Below are 14,739 nucleotides of genomic sequence, written 5' to 3'. Positions count from 1 at the left end.
TCTGTAGCTGCTGACATCCTCTGGGTCCAAGGAAGGTTTTTTCAGGAGTGGTCTCACTGCCGCCTCTTTCAGACAGCCACTCCCTCTCGTAAAGAGGCATTAATCACTTCCTTGGCCCAGCCAACTGTTCCTTCCTTGCTAGTTTTAATTAGCCAAGAGGGGCAAGGATCCAGTACCGAAGTGGTCGCACGAACCTGTCCAAGCACCTTGTCCACGTCCTCGAACTGAACCAACTGAAACTCATCCAACAAAACATGACAAGACTGTGCTCTGGACACCTCAGTAGGTGTATATTAAATTGTATATTTGTTTTAATGTTTTTGATTGTTGTAAACCACCCAGAGAGCTTCGGCTATGGGGCGGTATACAAGTGCAATAAATAAATAAATAAATAAATATATCACCATCTCATAAAATATCAGGACAGGGTTCAACTATTTGTATACAACAAAACATGAAACATTAAAGAACAGTACGAAATAATCATTAAAATGAGTGGCTAGTCAAGAATATTTTAAACAACTGCAGAAGCCTGTTGGATTAAAAAAAAGCATTGAAGAGGCACTTGTCAAATCTCTGCTGTATACTGTTCCACTGATGCACATGGGAAGCCTGCAACAGCCTTCTCTCCACTTGTAATTCCTAGAAACTGGCATTCAGAGGCATACTGCTTTAGTCAGGGCAGGCAGAACATAGCAGTCATGGCTATTAGCTGTTGGTAACCTTATCATCCATGATAATGATCATCTTTTAAAGACATCCAGGTTGGTGGCCATCACTACATCTTGTGAGAGCAAATTCATAATTTAACTATGCATTGGTAATGATATGCTCATTCAAACCTGCAGCATGGTCCCTTCCTTCATTTCTCGTAACAATGCTGTATGATATATTAGGTTGTGAGGCAGACAGGTAGGCAGGTGCCTACATTCACTTACTTTTTGAGGCTGAACAGTTTGAACCTGAGTCTCCGCCATCTAAGGTGAACACTGTAGCCACTATACTGCTCTGGTTCTCAAAAAAGATTTCTGACAAGAGCGAGGGAAGCAGAAGCAATATTTCCAAAGGCAACATTTCCTCCTAACCTTGGAACTGTAACTCTTAAGATATTCTTACCTTTAGCATAGAGACATTATGCTCCACACAGAGCTTCTACCAAAAGCAGCAACCCTGTGTTGAGTCCTCTGTGATGACTGGATATGACTTACCCATTTGACGATAATATCATGCCATGGAATTCCTTGCTCCCGTTAGTTCAGCAGTGGGGAACCTCCAGCCTATGGGCCTAATCAGATCTGACAGGGCTCCTAATTTGATCCTCAAGCCTGTTTTCCCCAAGTCATACCCACCTGATCTTCACCTGATGTGAAATATGAAGTCAAGTGTAGAGCAGGTAACAATGTGGCTCCCTGCCAAAAGCAGGGTTTGCTGACACCACCAACTAGCTGATTGGCAATGCCACTATAACTGTTACTTCCACAATCCAACTGAGTCAGAATGCTCATAGTGCTGAAGCCATCATCCAGAATAGAACAAACACATATGAATTGGGCACACAGAAAAGAAATACTACAATGGATGAGATACAACTTTTCCAATTAATTAGGCTTTTGTTTGTAACCAAGGCCTCTATATCCCACTCCAATAAATATATACCTTGCAACCATAGAGATAAATACTTTCTGAACCAGGATGTTCTGCTCAAACAGTTATCTCACTGTGATCACAAAAATGAGACAGAATATATTTATGTGCTATGTATTTGTGTACTGTCTCTCTTTTCAAGTGAACCCCCCAAATATAAATTTTTCATATATTACACATTTTTATAAGAGGCTGATCAAAGCAGTCAGCATAATTTGCTTTACAAAGAGTTTGTATTAGCCGTACATGGACCTGGTTTTGCATTATGATTTGTTTGTAGATATGTTTTTCCAATGTTTTGAATTATTGAAGATAAAGTAATTGGATGCTTGTATCCAATATCAAAGGCACTATGTGCAAAAGGTACACTTTTTAATGTGCTGAATTTTCTAACATTTTAGGCAGAGGAAAAAAGTTGGTGCTTCTGCATGCAAAGACAAAGTACATAATGTTTAAAATATATACTTTTAAATGTTTACTTAGCAGAGGACAAGCAAACACAATTCATTTAAAATATTTTGTCCTCCTAGTTTTCCAGAAAATATAGTTTACATCTGTAGTTAATAAAGGCCAGAACTACTGAGGGTATTATTATTATTATTATTATTATTATTATTATTATTATTATTATTATTTTACACCAATGTATAACTCTCAAGAATTCCATGAGACAGTAGAGAGCAAATTTGCCAGTAGATTCTGTATGTTTAGTATACAGAGAATAATTTTAGCAATATTTATAATGCTCATATCCTACTAGTTACTTGTATTAGTGTCTCAGATGACCTTGACATTGCTGTAGAAACTTTTACAAAGATGTCATAGAATTTAATCAGTCACCACATGAAAAACACTTTGGAGGAGGGGGAAATCAATCTGATCACATTATGCTTTAGAAATAGTAAACTTAAAGCACCATCTATAGATTCCTCATAAAGTAACTGGCATTGTATTTGAGAGGTTACTATGTAATTTTGTGTGTGTGACAACTTTAAAAGAAGCCAGAATTATATGCATTAAAAACTAGCCCCTCTCTATTCAAACGGAGTTGCTTTCACTTGGGAAATCAGGTTTGGGGTGGGGGGTTTTTTTTTGTATATTTTTATTACAATAGATTTTATTAGGGAACAAACTTTTCAAAAATTCCAAGATAAAATGCAACATCTTGTAATGTCCTTTCAGTATTCATAGGCTGTTGTTTTTTTTAGTCAGGTCCTTTTTAGACAATTGTCTAAATTGTTTCATATTTTGCATATCTTCCTTGAAGATAGCACTTCTTTTCTGAGAATATTGCTTTGAGACTTTTTCTTTTGCATAAAGCGACTGACAAATAAAATAAATACAAAAATGATACATTTTCCAAAGTACTCATAGCAAACTGTTTTTTATATCACTGGGGAATATTATTTGTTAACCCCAGATTTTACATCCATTACTGTTTCTAGAGCTGTGTGGAATGTGACTGTGTGAATGCAATCCTATGAGATAATGCCTATAATCATGTTATGAGCATGATATTCTGTGACACTATGACGTGGTTCAGTTGCTCAGTGACCTCCACTTAAATGTGTGGTCTGTTTGTTTAACTTACATCTCACATTTCTTCTGTGAAGCTCTAGGTAGCATACAGGTGGGCTCCTGCTGGGAGGAAGGGCGGGATATAAATCCAATAATAAATAAATAATAAATACAAGATAAAACTGGAAAGGTACCAACAACCAGCACTGTGCTTCCACACATACACATTCAGATAAAAATACAACAATGGGGAAACAGAAATGTGAGCAGGGCAGTGTTGTTTGTCAATGTGGCTTCAGTGACAGATTTTCTTGCTGTTAGGCAATGGTTTTAATTCAGTTGCTAGCTGCTGTGAAAGAGATGAGATGCCAGAAGCAGGAACTCTACGAACCAGATAAAAAAATTAATTACAGCTAGAAATGTACGACAAACAATTGTCTGGAAAATAAACAGTGCTTCAGTGCTGGAGCTCAGTGGTAGAGCACATTGTTTCCAGAGAGTAACTAGTTACAAGTAACGAATTGCTTGTAATTTATTACTTTTTTGAGTAATGAGTGGGTAACTTCATTACATTTTGCTGGTAATAGAATGAGTAGTAACTTCATTACTTTTGAGGAGTAATTGTAATGTTTCCAGCATTACTTTTGCGCATTACTTGGGGGGGAGCAGGGGAAGTCTTCTGCTCCTCTGATTTGTGAATAAAAATCATGTGCTTCAAATTGGGCTTCAGTGCAGCGTTGTTCTTCCTTCATGCTCTATGGGAGCTTAGGAGGCGACGAGGGAGGAGGTCGAGAGCGAGATGGGGTGGAGAAAACAATTGTTTAAAAATTGACAGGAATGGAAGGAGAAAAGAGCTGGAGGCAATATATATATACAAAAATACATGTGTTGGGGTATCATCATTGCTGGGGGTGGGGTGAGCGGATGTGAGATTCTGTTATGCCATTCTGTTAAACTTATGGATAAAAAAATTATTCTACTACACTCTGTGTATGTGCGCTTATTTTTAATGTTGTTTTAGGCTACTTAGATGTTCAGCAGCCAAGGCCAGCATGTTATAGGCATTTTTTTTAAAGTAACTAAACTGTAATTGCAGCAATTACTTTGGAGTAAAAGTAATCAGTTACTTTCAGAGCAATTGTAATTGTAACGGTAATTACTACTTTTTAGGAGCCATGTAATTGTAACTGTAATTTATTACTTTTTAAAAGTAATCTTCCAAGCTCTTTCACAGGAAAAGGTCCCCGCTTGAACTCTTGGCATCTCCCGGTAGGGCTGGGATCAATGGTTTGAGTCATTATAAGCATGTGTCTATGTCTTTCTATCTATCTAGAACTGGCGCATGTATTGAGTACTTGGGTATCCATTCCTGAATCCAGAATGTCTTCAGAGTTCAGCACTGCATGTACGCTTCATTGTCTGAGTTCAAAAGAAACAGGATTAGGAAACAATACATATAATGAAATTATGACACAGCCAGATCTACCACAGCATTATGGTCCATTAAGAAAGCACCTGTTAACCAGTATAAGTGGTATATTTTACCAGTGCAAAGAAGTATAGGCCAAAGATCCTTATTCACGTTTAGCATTGCTAAAATAATATATGACATTTCCAGTGCTTTAATTACAGAGATGGTGATGAATCCAAACGCTATCCATTAAAACTCTATGTTAAGGTACAATCTTTTCTCTTTGCCATTAACAAAAGGTTAGAAGGAGAACAATTTGATTTTATTCTTCATTGTTATAAAAACAGCTGAAACAGATTTTGAAACTGCAGCTGTTTCCATTTCCCCCCTCAGTTAATTTAAACTGTAGTCCTATACCCACTTTCCTGGAAGTAAGCTCTATGGACTCAATGGGACTTACTTCTGAGGAGACACGCATAGGGTTGCACTGTTAATTACTTTAAGCACAAGCCCAACTAAATTTAAGGCTTCAGTAATTTAATCCCAAATATTTTGAAGTTTCAATGGATTTCAAAAAGGAGTTGCTCTTTTGTAATGTGTTTTGATCTGAGGTCGGTTAGACCCTTTGACAACAATATGCAGATTCAACTTAAATGTAATTACATTCACTTAATTAAATGTAATTACATTAATCCAATACATGTCTAGCCAGAAGTAAGTCACATTGAATTCAATGGGGCATCAGGTAGAGATGCTTGAGGATTTCTGTCGGTGCTATAAAATGAACCACTCTGATTCAGAATGCAGTTATGCCATGGTTTTCTCACTTCCCCAAATTTCTAGTTCTCGTACCAAAATGCATATGAAAATGGGCATTCTGGGCTAAAATGTATTCCTGAACAATGCACATTTTAGTATAAAAAGCATACCAAATGCATATTTTAAAAGTTTACAAAAATGATGAAAAATATGTGAAAATAATGCTTATGATTATGATTTTTTCTACAGTGACATAGAGTGGAAATAGACTAATCCATCCATCCTTACTCCCAGGGACATGTTCATAGAATTGCAACCTTGCCTGTGAGAACAAAGATTTGGCTACAACATTAGGGGGGGGAGTCATTAGGGGTAGGGCAAAATAAGATATTGCCATGAGTGGACAAAATGCTTTGTGCTATTTCAGTTGTGATGCTGCCTTATTTGGATGTGCTCTCTCCTGTAGATCCAGTCAGCGGGGAGCCTACATGCATAGAGCAGGCTCTCCACTTCAGCCTCCAACAGACAGAAGACAGTGAGGGAGACATGAGAGAATGAGCAGGGCCAGCAATTGGAATCAGGTGAGAGAGAACACCCAAATAGGTCTCACTTCTCAAAAAAAAGAAAAGGAAGAAAAAACTAATTAGACCAGGCTGGTACTTGGGAAATGTCTCTGCAATGTTCCTGATTGCGTGGAGCCCAGGAGTGGCTGATAGGGAGGGGTGTTGTTGGGGGCCTGGCCTACCAGGACTGGTGTCACTACTATGTACTGGGGTGCTGTACAGACGGCAATGAGATTGGGGTGATATTGGCACACCAGTGGGAGTGCTGTCAGATTGTGACTGCCAGTAAACTCACATCATACTGTCCTGCCTTTGCACAATCTTGTTACACAGCAGTGATACCACTACTGGGAGGCCAGGTCTGCAACACTGCTGCTCCTGGTGGAGACCTAACTTGTATGTTCATTGGCTCATTTCAGACCCCAAAATGAATGCATGTAGGCAGGGTGGAGCCTTGGATCATGGCCTAAGCATGAACAGAACTGGCCGCACACCAACCTGGTTCTTCAATAGAATCCACAATCCTTTTTTTATTTCTCAGCTCCTTGCTTCTTGATCATATCTAATCAGGAAGCAGCCTTCTGGGTTTTAAAGGCTTCTCTTAAAGGCACCACACATCAGATATCTGCTATTACGGTATGCATGCTATATACATTTGCCCACTTGTCTTCAGTATTAAGATCTTTTTCAAATCTCATAAAATATGCAACAGCTGGACAACTTAGATTAATTTTAGAAGGAGGAACCATTTCAAACATCCAAAAGATCCAACACAGCGCAAGAGGGGGGTCTTTCCATCCAACTTTCCACTATCTTTCTCCTCCTCTCCCATGTAGCTCCTGTGCACCCTCAAAATCTGTTCCAGATATCTGGTGAATTCTTCAGAGCAGAGTTTTGGAATGTACAGGGGCCTAGACAAAGAAGAGAAACTGGAACTCCTGTTGTGCAAAAATTGGATGTTGCAAAAAAAAAAAGGCAGTTTCCACTTGAGTGCCAAGCAATCCAATGTTGTATGCGCAGGTGTAAATCAGTCCTTACAGTCTTTCAAAAACATGACAAAAAATTCAAATATGGTTTTAGAATGCTAAAAGGCCCACAATCCCTGCAGGAATGAGATATTATCCTCAATAGTATTGGAATGGTGCACTTGAAACAGAACATGATAAATTATGGCTACCATAGATGCTGGACCACAATAATATAAAAATGCAAAGAGAACTTCAAACCTTTACATCTCCCCCCCCCTTTTTGTTTGACACCAAGATGCAAACAGATAGAAGAATATAATTCAGAAACATGTGTTCTTCCACTTTACTTTTCTCTCACACTATTGTTTTCCATATGAGAGCATTCAGAAGGGGAAAAAAGTGAATGAAACTTTATCTTTCATTTCATTATAGAGATCAGTGATTTTACTCCAAACCTGCACTGATGTCACAGAGAACAGAACTTGATCCTTTATTCACAGCAACATCTGAAGGATCAGAGTATATCAGAAGCTGAAGATAAAAATTGCCAGAACAGAATATAATCTGTATGAATGCAAAAGAACCAACACTAGAAGTAGATTACATTTCCAGTTCTTCTGCCATACATTCATCATCCCTGGAAAACAACAAAGGGAGCCATGGGGGGAAAAATACCAATTTTGTTATTTCATGTGCTGCACTCAGTTCTGGAAGAAATCCAAATAGCAATTCAGTTTAATGCCATTCTATAATTCAAAGAGTTTGAAATGGGAAATGGCAGGAACTAATGAAATGCTGTATAAGTTTAACAAATTTGACTTGAAGACAGAATGTCCTTTCAAGAACACAATAATAAGACATTTTCCCCATGAAAGATGAACAGGCTGTGTTTGACTGCAGCAATACTCAACTGAGGGGAAAGAAGAACATCATAAAAACAAAAAATATCAACACTGGCCCAGTTGCCTGGAGTTCAAATTAATCCTTGGTGTCAAAATGCCACTCCTCCACCCTACAGACAGCCCACCTGCAGGTACACCATGGATCCTTTCGTTGTGTTGGCTTGTACTGTTTCTTTACCCAGGTTTCTTTTAAGATTGGAAGAGCCAAATGGCTCTTCTGGGCTTCTGAAGGATACAAATTCACTCTACCTTGGAAATCAGAGTAACATCTCATAAGAAGCCACTATGGCACCTCTATACTCATTATACCACTGTTGTGACTTATTTAAAGCATTTTGTCCCATTCTTCAGCAAACAAAAGGATGCAAAGCAGCTAACAAATGATAAGATGGTCTCTGCCATCAGACTTACAGCCTTAGTGATAACTAAGCATCCTGTATCTTTGCTACTATGTTCCACTAAATCAGGGATGAGGAATAGATGTTGTTGGACTACAACTCCAATCACTGCTGACCACTACTGGCTTCCCAGCTGATGGGAATTGTAGTCCAATGAAATCAGGAAGGCCACATGTTCCCTATGCATCACTCTTCCATGCATCATCCTTGAGCATCCAGTCACCTATTATATAAAATTATGCATGGTGTGGAGAAAGTGGATAGAGGAAAAAAATTTCTCCCTCTCTTATAATACTAGAACTCAGAGGCATCCAATGAAGCTGAATATTGGAAGATTCAGGACAGACAAAAAATGTATTATTTCACACAGAGCGTAGGATTAGGGAGGGTGGAAGGGGAGTATGCTTGAACCACCATCACCTCTTTTCATGTGGCAGGGTTGTCCTCACCTGATTAGTAATAATAAGGTCCCACACAATCACTCTGCATAATAATTTGCATAATTTTCCTTAATTAATTGGCTTCATCTAAATAAACGTGGCCCTTGTTTTACCCGCACTTCATGTTGTCACGCCTCTTCATTTCCTGACTGCAGAGGCAATATACAAATATAGCTATCCAGTTAACTCCCTAATGGAGAAAGGATTTGAATCTGTGTTTCTTCCTCTACTAACCTTCCCAAACACTGTCTGTTGTATCACACTGTCTCATTCATTCTATGGTGACTTGAATTACTAACAGATATATCACAGATCATGATAAGTTTAACACTGTAACACTATCATTATCCTCTCTGTTTGTTTTGCTGATAGTACAGTCCAATGCACTAGATTGTATTGCTTTCTGTCTTTGTTTAATGCAGTGTCCTATCTAGCATTAGCAAGAGTGAGGCATCCCTAGATTAATCCTGGCATGCAACTACAATCTTCTCATCAGATACACTTTTCCACAATATCACTTCAGCATGAACATGGGTAAGAAGGTTTTGGGAAACAGAGTGTCAAAGTAATCCAAACTATAGGAAGTCAATGTCATTTGTGCTGGGGTAATTTATACCAATGTAATTTACCCCATTCCAAATTCTGTTTAGCAATGGGGCTACTGCCGGCTGAGCTTGCCTTGAGACTGGAAGAGAGAAAACAAGCCTTTAAAACAGAGTTTGACTTACACCACCCTTTTTGCCTTTCTAACTTCCTCTGGATTGCTAGGTCATAACACCCATTTGGGGACTTACCTGGCTTCTTCTGAGCCAGGATGGAGGACTTACACCAGTGTATATCTGGCTGAGCTGGGAAAAGGGACTTTAGCTGGCATAGCCCTAATAGAGCTTAAGCTGCACTCAAGCTTAGCTGAAGAGCCGCCTATTCCATACTCCCGTCATCCTAAGCAGATCTTAGGTTCGGATTGCTCCTTAACATTGTTAGACCTAGATTGCCCTCTTCAGTCACCTTTCCTCACCCATACTGGTTACAGTATGAGTGCCAGGTTGAAATTATCTTTATTAATGACATATGGCCAGTTTCATATGCTCTAAGTCAAGGGTGACCAACATGGTGCCCTGATGGTAGACCATGCTGCTGGAGTCCAACTACACCTGAAGGGCACTATGTTGGCTAACCCTGCTCTAAGTCCTTTGTGCAGACAGACCTTGAGGACAAGACGCCTAGAGGAAATAAGATAAAAGCCAGTGCTACCATCTTGAAAGGTGCCATTTCTCACCAGTGATTCATTTATTTATACAAGTAGATCAGCTGGAGATGAAAAAATAGCTCCTGTTTTGGTGGTTACACCAGCTCAAACAGTGGTTCCTCCATGTGTCTGTATGCATGGGTCTATTGCCCTTGAAGGGATTCCAAATGTATAATTACCTACAGAATGTCACTCTGAAGCTCACTGGCAGAGCACATGCTTTGCATGCAGAACATCCAGATTAATTTTCTGTTGTTTCCTACTGAAAAGAATCAGCAGCTGGTGATAGGAGAGACCCTAAAGAGTCACTGCTGGTCAGTGTAGACAGTATTGGCATGGACTCACAACTAGTCTCTCCTGGTACAAGAAACCTTCCTACTCATGAACAAATCAGTAGAAGGGATCACTCTGACAGTTCCTTTATTAATAACTTTCCCATACCATTACTTGGAGCATCTAATGCAAAATAGGGAACTTGTGGCATTCCAGACATTGTTTGGACTACAACTTCCATTATCCCTGACTATTGGCCATGCTGGCCGGGGCTGATGGGAGTTGGATTCCAACATCTGGAGAGTTTTCTTAGAAAAATGAACATTTTGGGGCAATGTAGCATGAAATCTAACAAAAGGGTACAAAGTGTTATCACAACCATCTCTATAATAGGCAATGACAAGTATATCAAATAAAGCAAAACAAACACAGTGTTTTCTGTATGTCACTAATCTGTTAAACTAATATTTTCTGTTAGTTCAACATTTTTCTTTTTCTAAGAATGTCAAGTCAAGCACTAGAATTTGAACTGGGCTCCAAATGATGGCTAAAGACACACTTATTTTTAGGGGTGGTGGTGGAAAGAAGGTCTCATTGTGCTCAGCAGGGGATACGCTCCATAACAGATGTACCAGAGGGAAAAGAAAAACAGATGTAGATATGGAGAGAAGCAAATCTCTACAGAGCAAAGCTGTTCCACATTGCTGGCATTATGTGGTACTATATCTGGTATTAGCACGACATTATGGTGGGGTGTTTGTAGTTCACTTGTTATTATTGAGTGTCATTGTGTGCTGATTGCAAGCATTCAAGTGTTCAGAAGGAAGAATCGAGGGTACCAAATGGGGAAAAACAATACACAGGAGCCTAATATCTTTAAGAGGGTAAATTATCTTTTCCTTGAGGAAGCAGAAAACTGTAATGGGTAAGCCTGCCAAGGCATTTTCTAATAGAGGTAAATAAAGAAACAATCAATTGTTACTCTCCACTTTATGTGCAGTTCTACCATACTGATGGCACTCTGAATTTATGTAGAGCTGGCAAGATAAACTTTTATCCAGGCACTGTACATAAGCCTTCCCCAACTGGGTGCCCTCCAGATGTCTTGAACTCCATCTCCCATCAGTATGGCTCACATTGCCAATGGTCAGGGTGATGGAAATTGTAGTCTAGAATATCTGGAAGGCAGCAAATAGGGATAAAAAGATCAGTCCATGTCAGTTCTCTCGGTTTCTCATTTTTTCCAGTCTTAAATTCAGTTCTTCACACTTCTGCAGCAATCTGCAATTTTTTTTTAAAAAAAATCCTCATGAAAATTTTTCAGCATTGTAGTGCAAATCTCTCCTAATAAACACATTTTGTATGCAGTTTTGACCAATGTATAATTTTTACATTTATTTAGCAATTTATCCTAATATAATGCCTTTTTTCTGTTACTTCCATTAATAAATTCATTTTTATACACTTCCCCATATATGCATTTTTGTAAGCATTGTTTGGTTGGAGAACTTTTCTCCAACCACCCCAAAATTCAGATAAGTGCAAATGTTGAAGGATGGCTGGGTTTCAGTTCTCATTGTTTCAGAAAGTACACATTTGATAGGTTTGGCTTTAAATGTAAACTGAATTGAATTTCTCCCCTATTCCCTACTGCCAAGCTAAGAAAGTATGTTCTAAACTATGTTGGTGAAATGGTGAATAGCCGGTAGAACAGTACACAATTATTTATTATTATTTATTATTTATTGCACTTTTAAACCGCCCTTTAGCAACAGGCTCTCAGGGTGGTGTACAACAGGATAAAACCACATTTAAAACCAGCGAATGTGGATTACAACATATAAGTATAAAAACACATTAAATGGTGAATAGCCGGTAGAACAGTACACAATGAAGCTAAGCCTCAACTGGACAGCATTTAGGACAGGATCTAATCATTTTGAGTTCAAAGGCCATCTCCTTGTCCAGCTTTAATTCCACATCTAAAAAACAAAAGAAATAATAGTGACATACATACGTGTTTTTAGGTGAAAACAAGAAAAAGATCATTACTGGGATCCAAAGAGATTTGCTAACAGATTCCAGTTTTCAGAAAGCTAATAATACCTCTTTAAAGAAAAATATAACCTAATGTGCAACTGGAACAATCATATACACTAACAATGCTGTCAGTTCTATAAGTGTTGGTGTTTATGTAGCCAAAATGGAACAGGGCATAGACAAGAGGAAGGTATCAGGAGGCTCAGGGGAACCCTAAGTTTTGCCAAAGTAGAGAAAAATTTAGGCAGAAAACTCTAGGAGGGGAACTCCACAACAAACTAGGATGAACTGAGCATACTCAGTGGGGACAGAATGCTGACTGACGGAGACCGGGGATGGAAAACTGAAGGGAGGAGTGATAGGCTGAAGTGTCTGAAAGCCTGAAAAGGTCCACACATTTTATTGCATTTCCCATTTGTAACTTCCTTAATGCTGAATAGAGCAATAATGCTGCATTTCTCCCTCCGCAGAGAAAGTGGTTTGGTTTCAAAGCAATTTCTCGAGTGCTTTGAAGCCAAACTGCTTCCTTTGGAAAGAAAGGGAAAAATGCTCCATCTTAAAATTGAGCTTTTTATTATTCTTATTTCCACAGAAAGCAGTGTGTATTCGAAGTGCTGGAAGAATCCAAGCTGCTTCCTGCACTTGATCTCGGCTGACAGGGGGCTTCAGTTATACAGGGCTCTTTTCAAGCACTAGGCTGATCCTTAGTGCTTGCACTGTGTTTTAAGGTCCTGACAATCAGCTGATAGTTGGGATTTCAAAGGGCCTTGCAAGTACTGATTGGATGTGTTTGCAAAACCTTCTTGTCCCAGCCCTGATTTTACCTGTCCAGTGCCGGCACCAGATTGCAGGAGGCCTCGAAGGCTTAAATAGGCCCAGCCATATCAGTGGATCAGAGTGCTGCGTGCCCACACCTACCATATGGACACCCCGGCCACCATCTTGGGTGATGTCAAGCATGCATGCACAGTGTGCTGACGTGGCCCATGGCACTGCAGGAAGTTGCATGGCCAGCTCATGCCAGCAGCAGGGGGTGTTGCCTGGGAGGGTGGCTGCTGCTTCTTGATCCATGCCAGCATTGGGTCTTGGGGCACATGCTCCATGACCTGATGCTAGTGTGGATTGTGGAATGGGAGCTATACCTGCCCAGCCCCAGCAGCAGGGACCCCTCTCAGAGCCGGTGACCCATCTCAGAGTCAGGGGCCCTTGACCAGTGCCCAACTGGGTATGGTGTGGAGGTGGACATGAGGGACAAGTTACATATTTTTCTTAGAAGATCAGCAATTTCACATGTGAATTCTTTGAGAACTCTCGGATGGTTGCCATCCGGATCTTCCTCTGTCATTACCACTATTTGCCTCAGTTCCTCAGACTTCCTTCCAGCAAAAGTTAGTTCAGGCACAGGGACCTACCCGATATCCTCCACTGTGAAGACAGGTGCAAGGAATTCATTTAACTTTTTTGCAGTCTTCTTATCCTGCTTGAGCACGCCTTTGACTCCCTTGTCATTCAAAGGTCCAGCTGCCTCCCTAGATGGCCTCCTACTTTTAATGTATGTAAAGATTTTTTTTGTTGATTTTTGTTTTTAGCAATGTGCTCCTCAAATTCCTTTTTAGCGTCCCTTACTGTCTTTTTGCAATTCTTTTGCCAGAGTTTGTGTTCCTTTTTTTCTCTTCATTCAGACACAACTCCCATTTTTTGAAGGAAGACATCTTGCTTCTAATAACTCTGCTCGTTAACCATGCTAGCATCCTCTTGGCCCTGGTGGTACCTTTCCTGATCTGCAGTAAACATTCCAGTTGAGCTTCAAATATTGTGTTTTTAAACAACTCCCAAGCATTTGGGAGTGATTTGACCCTAGAATTTGCCTTTCAACTTCCTTTTTACCAGCCCTCTCTTTTTGGAGAAGGTTCCTCTTTTGAAGTCAGAAGTGACAGTGTTGGATTTTCTTGGCAATTGGCCATTTACACATATGTTTAATTAATTTTAATAGCACTATGGTCACTGCTGCCAATCGGTTCAACAACACTTACATCTCGCATCAGGTCCTGAGCCACACTTAAGATTAAGTCCAAGGTTGGTGTCCTCCTGGTTGGTTCCATGATCAACTGTTCTAGGGCACAGTCATTTAAGGTATCTAGAAATGTTACCTCTTTGTCATGATTGGAACACATATGTAGTCAGTCTCTGTTAGGGTTATTGAAGTCACCCTTTGCTACAACATTTCCTAGTTTGGATGCTTCCTCTATTTCGTTTTTCCTCTGAAGATTTCCCTCAGCATTTTTATTAGGGGGACGATAGAATGTTCCCAGTGCTAAATTACTCTTAGGGCCTGGTATCACCACCCACAATGATTCTGTGAAGGAGTCTGCCTCTTTTGGAGTTTCTACCTTGCTGGGTTCAATGCTCTCTTTCACATATAAAGAGACACCACTTCCAATATGTCCTTCCCTGTCCTTCCAATATAGCTTATATCCAGGGATAACTGTGTCCCACTGGTTTTCTCTGTTCCAACAGGTTTCCATTATGCTCCCTATATCAATGCTATACTCTAAGATCAAGCTACAGTATTCT

Source organism: Rhineura floridana, chromosome 7, assembly GCF_030035675.1.
Source record: "Rhineura floridana isolate rRhiFlo1 chromosome 7, rRhiFlo1.hap2, whole genome shotgun sequence".
NCBI classification, from domain to species: Eukaryota; Metazoa; Chordata; class Lepidosauria; order Squamata; family Rhineuridae; genus Rhineura; species Rhineura floridana.
The sequence above is the reverse complement of the archived record's forward strand: the minus strand, read 5'-3'. Positions refer to the sequence as shown.